The 10,011-nt window shown below is 42.1% G+C and overlaps 1 long non-coding RNA gene across 1 annotated transcript; it reads right to left on the bottom strand.

The window, feature by feature from the left end:
• Positions 1–770: 770 nt before the first annotated feature.
• On the bottom strand, positions 771–2,990 carry LOC116100581. Its single transcript, XR_004122649.1, has 3 exons — positions 2,588–2,990; positions 1,869–1,988; positions 771–898 (listed from the first exon to the last, which is right to left on the bottom strand). It is a non-coding gene; the product is annotated as an uncharacterized LOC116100581 (long non-coding RNA).
• Between the last annotated feature and the right edge of the window lie 7,021 nt (positions 2,991–10,011).

The raw sequence follows: 10,011 nt of genomic DNA, 5'->3' as shown, positions 1-10,011 counted from the left end.
TCTCTCTCTCTCTCTCTCTCTCTCTCTCTCTCATGCACGCACGCATACACACACGCACACCCCTCAATAAAGAATGTGATGATTTCCTAGCTCTTTCTTAGGCCTGACTCTCTGCTCATTAGTTAACAAGTTGCTTCCTGCTCTGTGACTCTTCTTTTCCAATTAAAACCCAAGATAAAGGAAGGAGCCTACAGACCCCCCTCCTTCCTCACGGTGCTGTTGCATGGATTAAATATGATAATGAACGTCAGAGTGCTTCATGGGCCGCAAATCTAAGGTGTTATTTTTCCCTGGGTGAAAGTAAATACAAGCTGTACATCTTCTCTGCAGGGGTATAAAAGTTTGGAGTTTTCATTAAATGCAAAATTGCCAATATTTATTGGACCTCTTTCGTTTGCATGCATTTGCTAAACACTTGTACATATATTATCTCACTTTATCTTCATAGCAAGCCTGTACAAGAGCCGATATTAAGACCCACTCCACAGATAAGGAAATTAAAATCCAACAAGGCAAGATTAAGTAACTCACTATCACATACAGCCCTTTCTCTACAAAATCCTCCAAGAAAATTGGCTCCTGCCAGCTTGTGGCACACAATGAGGAGATGGTCCTCATCATCCTGAATGGACAGTGGTGCCATACTGTAAGCCTGGGGAAGGAAGGGAAAGCAAGGAGAAAGTGATGCTAAAGGACCGTTCATGGGAGACTGGGGCAGTATGCTGGTTAGCTTTAACTGTCGACTTGACAGAACCCAAACTCACCTGAGAAGAGTCTCAACTGAAGAAGTATCTAGATCATGTTGTGCCGTGGGCATGTCTGCAGGGGAATCTGATGACTGTCCATCAATATTAACCGGATGTGGGTAGTGGAGCCAGTTTATGGGCTCAGCCCTGGACTGTGTAAAAGGGAAGAAAGATAGCCGAGCATTAGCAGCAAGTCTGTCCAGTAAACATGTGTATTCTGCCTCTGCTCTTGACTGTGGACACGATTCAACTAGTTTCTGCCTTGACTTGCCTGGAACCATGGTCTAGAACTTGGAAATGTAAGGAAGAAAAGCCCCTTTGTCCCTGATGTTGCTTTTGGTCAGAATATTTTCTCAGAGGAATGGAAATGAGACGAACAAGAGTTCACCTGTAAGACAGTGAACAAACATTGCAGCCAGAGCGCAATGGACACCCAAGAGAGTGAGGTGGAGGGGCCATTCTCAGGGGATCAGTGCCATTCGGGGAGATGAAAATTCTGGTGACACACAGCAGAGTTCGTGAGCATGAGGAATTGTTACAACCACAGATGTGACAGGGCGAGATGATTATCAGGGCCTAAAAAGAACTATAGATTGGGCTGAAGGAGAAGGCTGCCCCAGCTGAGCAGCGACACTTGGCAGATGAAAGCCATCCTAAGGTTCATTGTCTCATATATGTGTGTGTGTGTGTGTGTGTGTGTGTGTGTGTGTGTGTGTGTGTGTGTATTTATATAAAGAGAGCCCATGGCTCTCTAAAAGACCAGGAAAAGGGAAGCAAGATGGAAAACATTGCACAGGAACTCATCTACTCCAGCCAAATGCTGTAGTGGGGGGGAAGTGTAGTCCTTCCCATTGGTGCCAGCAGAGGGCACCCGAGAGGCAGTGACGCCCACCTTTGGAAGCCTGTGCTGAGTGAGCCATGCCAACCCCATCTCAAATCAGGGTGATGTTAGAGAAGGCAGGTTAGGAGCCAGAGGTTTCCTCTGCTCCAAAAGTGTTGCACAGCCCTTGACCTCCCTGCAGTGTTGAGGAAAGACATGGGGACCTGGATGTCCTCCACCCTGACTGGAGGGGTCTTTATGACTTGTGTCCCCAAAGTGTTCATGGGTCAAAGTCTCAATACCTTGTACTTCAGAATGTGATTGTGTTTGAAGAGAAATTTTCCAGTGAGGAAGTTAAGGTGAAGGGAAGGTGTGCATGAGGTCAGGTCCTAATCCGTAAGACTGGTGCTCTTGTGAGAAGACTAAGGAACAAACAAGAAAAACACATACAAACGAAATCATACTTATAATGTAGAAAAATCACTCAACAAACAGCCATATCCCTCAATAATTAACAACCACAAATCCCAGAGATGTTAATGAAGCTTATTTCCATATTTACCACATTAAAATATTTATGACACAGTTTGTTTCTGATGTGTTTTTTTTTTAAGCAACAAAACGAAAAGAAATGTGCAAACAGATAAAAGCAAATTGTGACTATACAAACACAAAAGAAAAATCAGGGAAACTACCCCCCCAAAATGCCAAATATCACATTTGCTAGACAAAGACATTAATCTCTAATATGACGGAAACAGCTTGAGGAAACCATGTACCAAAAACATTTAAAAGGCTCGGCAGGGCAGCATATACCTGTGATCAGCACTTGGGAAACTGAGGTTGGAGATTTGAGGCCAGCCTGGGCTACATAGAGAGGCTATCTCAAATGGGGGGAAAATGTTGGCAAGAAAAGGAAGAGGGACTCTAACACATTGTGGGTGAAAATGTAAATTTGTTCAGCCTGTTTATCTTGTTTAGAATATGGAGATTCTTTGAAAGGAACTAGAGATAGACTTACCAGATGATCTGACAATCCCTTGTATATGACCAAAGGAAAGGCGTACTCCAGCCTTGTTCATAGCAGCCAAGATGGGGAGCCAACCAAAGCCCGCATCAAGATGTGTTAGCGTCCACCACTGTGAAAGAACACCTGAAATGAACAACTCAGAAGAAAAATTAACTCTGGCTCAGATTTCAGAAATGTCAGCCTGCGGTGCCTTTGGTTCAGTGTTGGGGCCTGACGTCAAGCCAGATGTGACAACAGAAAGGAGCCAGTGTAGCACAGGATAGTGTCTGGGAAGCAAAGAAAGAGGAGAAAGCAGAAGCAAAGTATAGTCCCCAAAGTCATATCCCCAAAGACTCATTGCCTCCGGGTAAGCCTCGCCACTTAAAACGTCCATCAACTCCCAATAGCCTGTTGAATTATTTACCCTTCAGTGAATTAGCCCACTGACAAATCAAAAGTCTCGTGACAGAGTTACTTCTCCAGCGCCCTGCCTCAGGACACTAGTGCATTGAAGACCACTGTGTTCAATAAATGAAGCTTTAGGAAATATTCGATATCCAAGCCAGAAAATGGATGTGCAGATAAAGAAAATGTGGTATCTCTAGTGGAATACTACTCGGCCATGAAAAAGTAATGATCCTGTCATTAGTGCCAACATGAGTGGAACTGGAAGTTGTTAAGTGAAATAAGACACATGGAGAAAGGCAAATATTACTTGTTCTTCCTCATTTATAGAAGCTAAACATCATAGAAGAACAGAGAGGAACAGTTTGAGAAGGACCAAGGAGAAGGGATTTTTCTGTACGATCTAGAAAATGACAGCTGAGCTTTCAGTTTTAGATGAGTACATTTATTAAGCATAAAACAAGCAAATGTGAAAAAATAGTGAGTGGCAGCTTGTAGGAAAACCCCAACAAAACTGATACACAGCATCCAGCAGAGGCGCCGAAGTAGCTCCTCTGCGAGAGCAAGTGGAAGCTAACTTCATCAAACCGGATTGTGCAGACCTCCAGCAGAACTCAGCTGGAGAAGCCCTGCTGAGGCAGCCAGCTGCAACTCCTGATCAACAGTCCCAGTAAAGGAGAGTGCTCTCGAAGTGTCCAAGCAAAAGGGAAAAAAATAACAGCAGAAATATGTCATCAAGCTACCATCATCCAGCAGACACCGCTGGGAAGCCCTGCTGCAACAGACACGCTGGAGAATTCCTAGGATGTTCTCTCCCCGAGTGAGCTTCAGCCTTCTCATTCCCAACCTAGGCATTTCACGTTATGGGATAAACAACAGTACCCTTTGTTGGATATAGTTCACCCCATAACTGTTCTCAAGGCCACGATGTTTCTTGGGCCCTCTTACAGAGCCAGGAGGCCAAAATCATCCATCCTCTTGAAGAACACTTGAAACAGACATGCTGGGTCAAGGACAGACGAGCCCTCCTAACTCACTCCCAGAATCCACCTCAGCAGTTGTTTGAATGAAATGCTGCCCCCATAGGTTCGTGTGTCTTTAACATTTGCTCATCCAGCATCAGTGCTGTTGGGAAAGACCATGGAACTTTTGATGGGTCCAGGCTGGAAGGAGCACATCCCTGGGAGCAGGATTTTAAGTTTACAGCCTGGTCCCACTTGCTGTTCTCTGTCTCCTTGTTGCGGGCCCACGGTGACCAGCAGGCCCCTTGTTACTGCTGCTATGCTTTCCCTGTCAAGATGAGCTGCAGCCCCGCCCCCCAAGAAGCCAAAACAAACTCTTTCTTCCTTATGTTGTCAGGGTATTTTATAACAGCAACAGAAAAGCCAGACAGCATCCAACAAGCTTAAACAACACATGGCAATTTACCAACATAATAAACATTACAGGTGGACAGAAAAAAGTCAATCCACAGCACTGTTTCAGAGGAAAATTTTCAGTCAGGTAGAGGAATTAGTGTTGGGTATAATATGGTGTATTTCAAAATAATTTTTAAAAAACAAGAGCACAAAAATTACCAACATAGAAAATATTAATATTTGAAAATATGAATATGCTATTATCCTGAATTGATCATGACATGTCAATTGTGTACTGAGTTATCGTAACTATGCCTCACAAATACGTACAAATACTATGTCTCAATAACAAAAAAAAAAGGAAATTACAGTAGCTTACATGAAAATTTTTCTAAGTGATTTAAGAGCATACTTAAGCATGCAAGAGAAAAAAGGTCGGCACAGAAAAGAGATAGGTCAATTCAACCTGTTCCATCAGAGGAGGAAACGGGGGAAATGATCAATCTACTAGAGTGCCAGTATCCCAGGGATAGTACACACTTCTGGAATCCAGAGGCAGAGAAAAACAGAAGATGAGTGTTCCGAGACATAATTGCTGAAAAGGTGCCAAATGTAATGAAAGATACAAATCTACACACACATCCAAAAAGCTCAACAAACTCCAAATGGGGTAAATGTAGAGATGCATACCAAGGAACATTATAAATCAACTGTAAAGGACTAGCAGGGAGCCCTGAAAGCAGCAAGAGAAAGGAACAGGGCCACCACATGAGGACAAAGGGCAAACGAACCCTAGGGCCTGAACTTGTTGCCCATTAGAAGCACATTTTCAGCAGCTTTTGTCTTGAAGCACCAGGCTAGGCTCAAGGCTGAACTTTTCATGGGATAGGAGTTTGATGGCTATGTATACTAAAACTAAACTAAAACCAGTGGGACTCGCAAGGGCCACACAAATGATAAAGACAAATGGAATTGTTGGTGAGGAAAAGCATCAGCCGTAAAGTGCTTGGTAAACTCCCAGAGTCAACTCAAATGTTAGATAATCTTTCAGGGGGGGAGGGGAACTATACATAGCATTTGCTCTTATTTAAAGCAAAAATCACTCGTTTTGAAGGTCACAAGACTGAGTGCTGTGTAATTACCTTCCTACTAGTTTTTTGGAGATAGAACCTCAGATGTGTGGGTTATGTGACAGTGGTTGCCTAGGTTACTTTGCAGAAGAATTTGAAGGCCTGGGCTACTCAGCGAAACCTGTTATAATACACCAGCTCCTCACTGGAACCCACAGATATGGCAATGCCTACAATGGAATGACAGGCTGCCATTGTTTTGTCATAGGTAGAAATAACAATTGAACATTTCCAAAAAGCATGTAATTCAATTAAAGGAATTGGGTGAATTAAATGAGCAAATACTTCTCAGAACCCAAGAGTATGTATAGCCAATAGATATACGAAAAAATGTTCAGTGTCTTTACTTACCAAGAAAATTCAAGTCAACCATAAAGAAGAATGGAAGTGTAATGTTTGCTGGAAAGAAATGGAGCTAGAGGTCACACTGTGTTACATGAAATAAGTCAAACTCAGACAAACATTTGTTGTGCTCCTTTCTTGTACTCCTCTCTCTCTCTCTCTCTCTCTCCTCTCTCTCTGTGTGTGTGACATGAAAAGATGTGTGTGGTGTGTGTATGTGTGTGTGACATGAAAACAGAAAAAGGACTATGAGAATGGAGGAAGAGATTTAAAAAGTTACAAAATTGCTCACACTTCAAACCCCAGGATTGTGTTGTTTACTGGAAAAACCTGTTTCTAGTTGTGGTGTGGCTCAGCCATAGCACGTACCTTTAATCCCTCTGGCTCTAATACAGACACACCCTTAGTACACACCTTTAATCCCAAACAATGAAGGTAAAGTAAATTTGTAGAAGGAGGTACCCATGTTTGATAGTGACATGTAATATAGTGGCAGACAACATGACGAATCAGAGAAAGATTTGAAAGATTAGGATATGTTCAACTCTCAGAAGAACAGAGAGGAAAGAGAGGCTACTCAAGAGAGAGCAGCACAGAGAGGAGAGGGGGGAATTTTACTGAGAGAGTTGTACAAAGACAGGTTGAGAAGAGAGCAAACTAGACACAGGTGAAGACAGAAGGAGCCAGAAAAAGAGAAGGTGCCAGAAAATCTGAACAGATTGCTAGAGTTAGCTTGAGGCCACAAAGAGCAATTCATTAAGGAGCTGAGAGAAGCCAGATTGAATCAGTCAGCTTGGACAGGAATTTGAGCCAGAACAGCTGAGTTGAACCAGCTATCTAGAGTTCATAAAAAAGCTAGAAAGAGTAAGCTTATTAAGCAGTAAGTCTCAGAGGCTGAAAACATTCTAAGCCTATGAGATAAGATTGTATGAAGGCTAGAAACTTCCAAGAGTAGGCCTAGGTTAACGAACAGAAGCAGTAAGCCTCAGAGACTGCAATTGAATCAGGTGAATAAGACACTTTTACAAAAAAAAAAAAAAAGAGAGAGAAGGAAGGAATAAGAATGGTATCTTACTTAGAGTTTTACTGCTGTGAACAGACACCATGACTAAAGCAACTCTTATAAAAACATTTAACTGAGGTTGGCTTACAGGTTCAGAGGTTTAGTCCATTACCATCAAGGCAGAAAAACATGGCAGCATCCAGGCAGGCATGAGGCTGAAAGAGCTAAGAGTTCCACCTCTTGTTCAGAAGGCAGCTAAGATGAGGGTCTTAAAACCCAAGTTCACAGTGACATACCTACTCCAACAGGGCCATACCGTCTAATAGTGCCACTCCCTGGGTCGAGCATATACAAACCATCACAGACAATAATGAAATATGTGTGTGGTATGAAATATGTGTGTGGTGAAAGCAGAAAAGAAGAGTAACTGTGGGAAGGTAGGGGATCAACAAGAAAGGGAAAGGAATAAGGGGGAAGGCAGAAGGAAAAGGAAATAAACTAAATTAAAATTTGACCACAGATATATTTGAAGATGCCATCTATTACTCTATATACTGACTTGGAAATTAATATATAAATAATGGGGGGCTATATTGAGATCCTCTGTCACCCATCAGAAGGGTTACAATTTCAAACAATCAAGAAAATATGCCAGGGACAATGTGGAAAAGAGGAAATTTTATACACTGCTGGTGGAAATAATGCAAACTAATGCAGTCACAATGGGAATCAATGGGAATCCTTAAAAACCTCAGAATAAAACCAATGTATGATTCAGCTATACCACAGCTTGAATAGAACCAATAGATAGTATTCTGCATAGTATAGGGCTACATCCTCATCCACCTTTTCTATGGCACCATTCGTAATAACTGAACTGTGGAATCAGCCTCCTACGTACCAGCCATGCATACCTGATAAAGAAAATGTCACATGCTCACACAGGAGTCTTGTTCTGCCATAAACAAGAACAGCACTGTGTCCTTGCCAGGAAACCGGTGGATTTGGAAATTATAACATTAAGCAAAAAAAGCCAAATACAGAAAGAAAAAAAACACACTTGTTTTCTCTCATAGTTAGAACCTAGATCGTACTCATGTTTATATGTGTGTACATGTACATCCGACATAAAAATATCGGGGAAACTGTCGAAGAAGAATAAAGGGAGGACTATTGGAAATGAGAATTTCTACTATTTCCACAATAACAAATCCCACCATGTGTTATCAAAGAGATTTGTCATGCAAGGGAACACTGATAAAATTTACAGCCTATCACTCATCAGGAAATAGGAGGGTGTTATAATATTCAAAATGCTGAAAGAAAGGAAAAATACCATCATGGGAGAACTCTATATCCAGAAGCTTCAGCCTTGCTAACTGTGTCAGCTGCATTTTTCTTTTCTTTTCTTTTTTTTGGTATTATATTTTATTAAGGATTTTTAACTGTATATTTTATTTTTTTCATGAATTTTCATTAGATATTGTCTTTCTTTACATGTCATATAATTTCTCCTTTCCCAGTTTCCCCTCCAAAAAGAAAACAAAGAAAAAAACAAAAAACAAAAACAAACCCCTGTTGCCTCCCCCTGGTTGCTACCCCACCCTCTCCCACTTATTGGCCCTGGCATTGACACTGGGGCACGGAACCTTCACAGGGCCAAGAGCCTCTTCTCCCATTGATGATCGACTTTGCAATCCTCTAGTATACACATGATGCCAGAGCAATCAGTCCCACCATGTGTACTCCTTGGTTGGTAGTTGAGTCCCTGGGAGCTCTGAGGGTACTAGTTAGTTCATATTGTTGTTCGTCCTAAGGGGCTGCAAACCCTTCAGCTCCTTGGGTCCTTTCTCTAGCTCCTTCATTGGGGACCCTGTACTCAGTTCAATGGATGGCTGTGAGCCTCTACATCTGTATTAGTCAGGTACTGTCAGAGCCTCTCAGGAAACAGCTATATCAGGCTGGATTGCCCTTCCTTCAGTCTCTGCTCCATAGTTAGTCTCTGCAACTCCTTCTGTGGGTATTTTGTTCCCCCTTTTAAGAAGGAATGAAATGTCTACATTTTGGTCTTCTTTCTTCTTGAGTTTCTTGTGGTTTGTGGGTTGTTCTTCCTGTATTCCGGACTTCTGGGATAATAACCACTTATCAAAGAGTGCATACCATGTGTGTTCTTTTGTGATTGGGTTACCTCACTCAGGATGATATTCTCCAGATCCATTTCCCTAAGAATTTCATAAATTCATTGTTTTTAATAGCTGAGTAGTAAGTACTCCATTGTGTAGATGGACCACAATTTCTGTATCCACTCCTCTGTTGAGGGACATCTGGGCTGTTTCCAGTTTCTGGCTATAAATAAGGCTGCTATGAACATAGTGGAGCATGTGTCCTTATTACATGTTGGAGCATCTTCTGGGTATATGTCCAGGAGTGGTATAGCTGGGTCCTCCGTTAGAACTATGGCCAATTTCGGGAGGAACGCCAAACTGATTTCCAGAGTGGTTGTACCAGCTTGCAATCCCACCAGCAATGAAGGAGTGTTCCTCTTTCTCCACAACCTCTCAAGCATCTGCTGTCACCTGAGTTTTTGATCCTAGCCAATCTGACTGGTGTGAGGTGGAATCTCAGAGTTGTTTTGATTTGCATTTCCCTGATGACTAAGAATGTTGAACATTTCTTTAGGTGCTTCTCAGCCATTTGGTATTCATCAGTTGAGAATTCTTTGTTTAGCTCTGTACCCCATTTTTAATAGGGTTATTTGGTTCTCTGGAGTCTAACTTCTTGAGTTCTTTGTATACATTGGATATTAGCCCTCTGTCAGATATAGGATTGGTAACGATTTTTTCCCAATTTGTTGGTTGCCATTTTGTCCTAGTGACAGTGTCTTTTGCCTTACATAAGCTTTGCAACTTTATGAGGTCCCATTTGTCAATTCTTGATCTTAGAGCATAAGCTATTGGTGTTCGGTTCAGGAAATTTTCCCCTATGCCTACGTGCTCAAGGTTCTTCCCCACTTCCTCTTCTATTAGTTTCAGTGTATCTGGTTTGATGTGGAGGTCCCTGATTCACTTGGACTTGAGCTTTGTACAAGGAGAAAGGAATGGATCAATTTACATTTTTCTACATGCCAACCGCCAGTTGAGCCAGCACTATCTGTTGAAAATGCTGTCTTTTTTCCACTGTATGGTTTTAGCTCCTTTG

The sequence above is a fragment of the Mastomys coucha genome, unplaced genomic scaffold (genome assembly GCF_008632895.1).
Source record: "Mastomys coucha isolate ucsf_1 unplaced genomic scaffold, UCSF_Mcou_1 pScaffold21, whole genome shotgun sequence".
NCBI classification, from domain to species: domain Eukaryota; kingdom Metazoa; phylum Chordata; class Mammalia; order Rodentia; family Muridae; genus Mastomys; species Mastomys coucha.
Note: the sequence above shows the minus strand (reverse complement) of the source record. Positions and strands in the feature narration are given on the sequence as shown.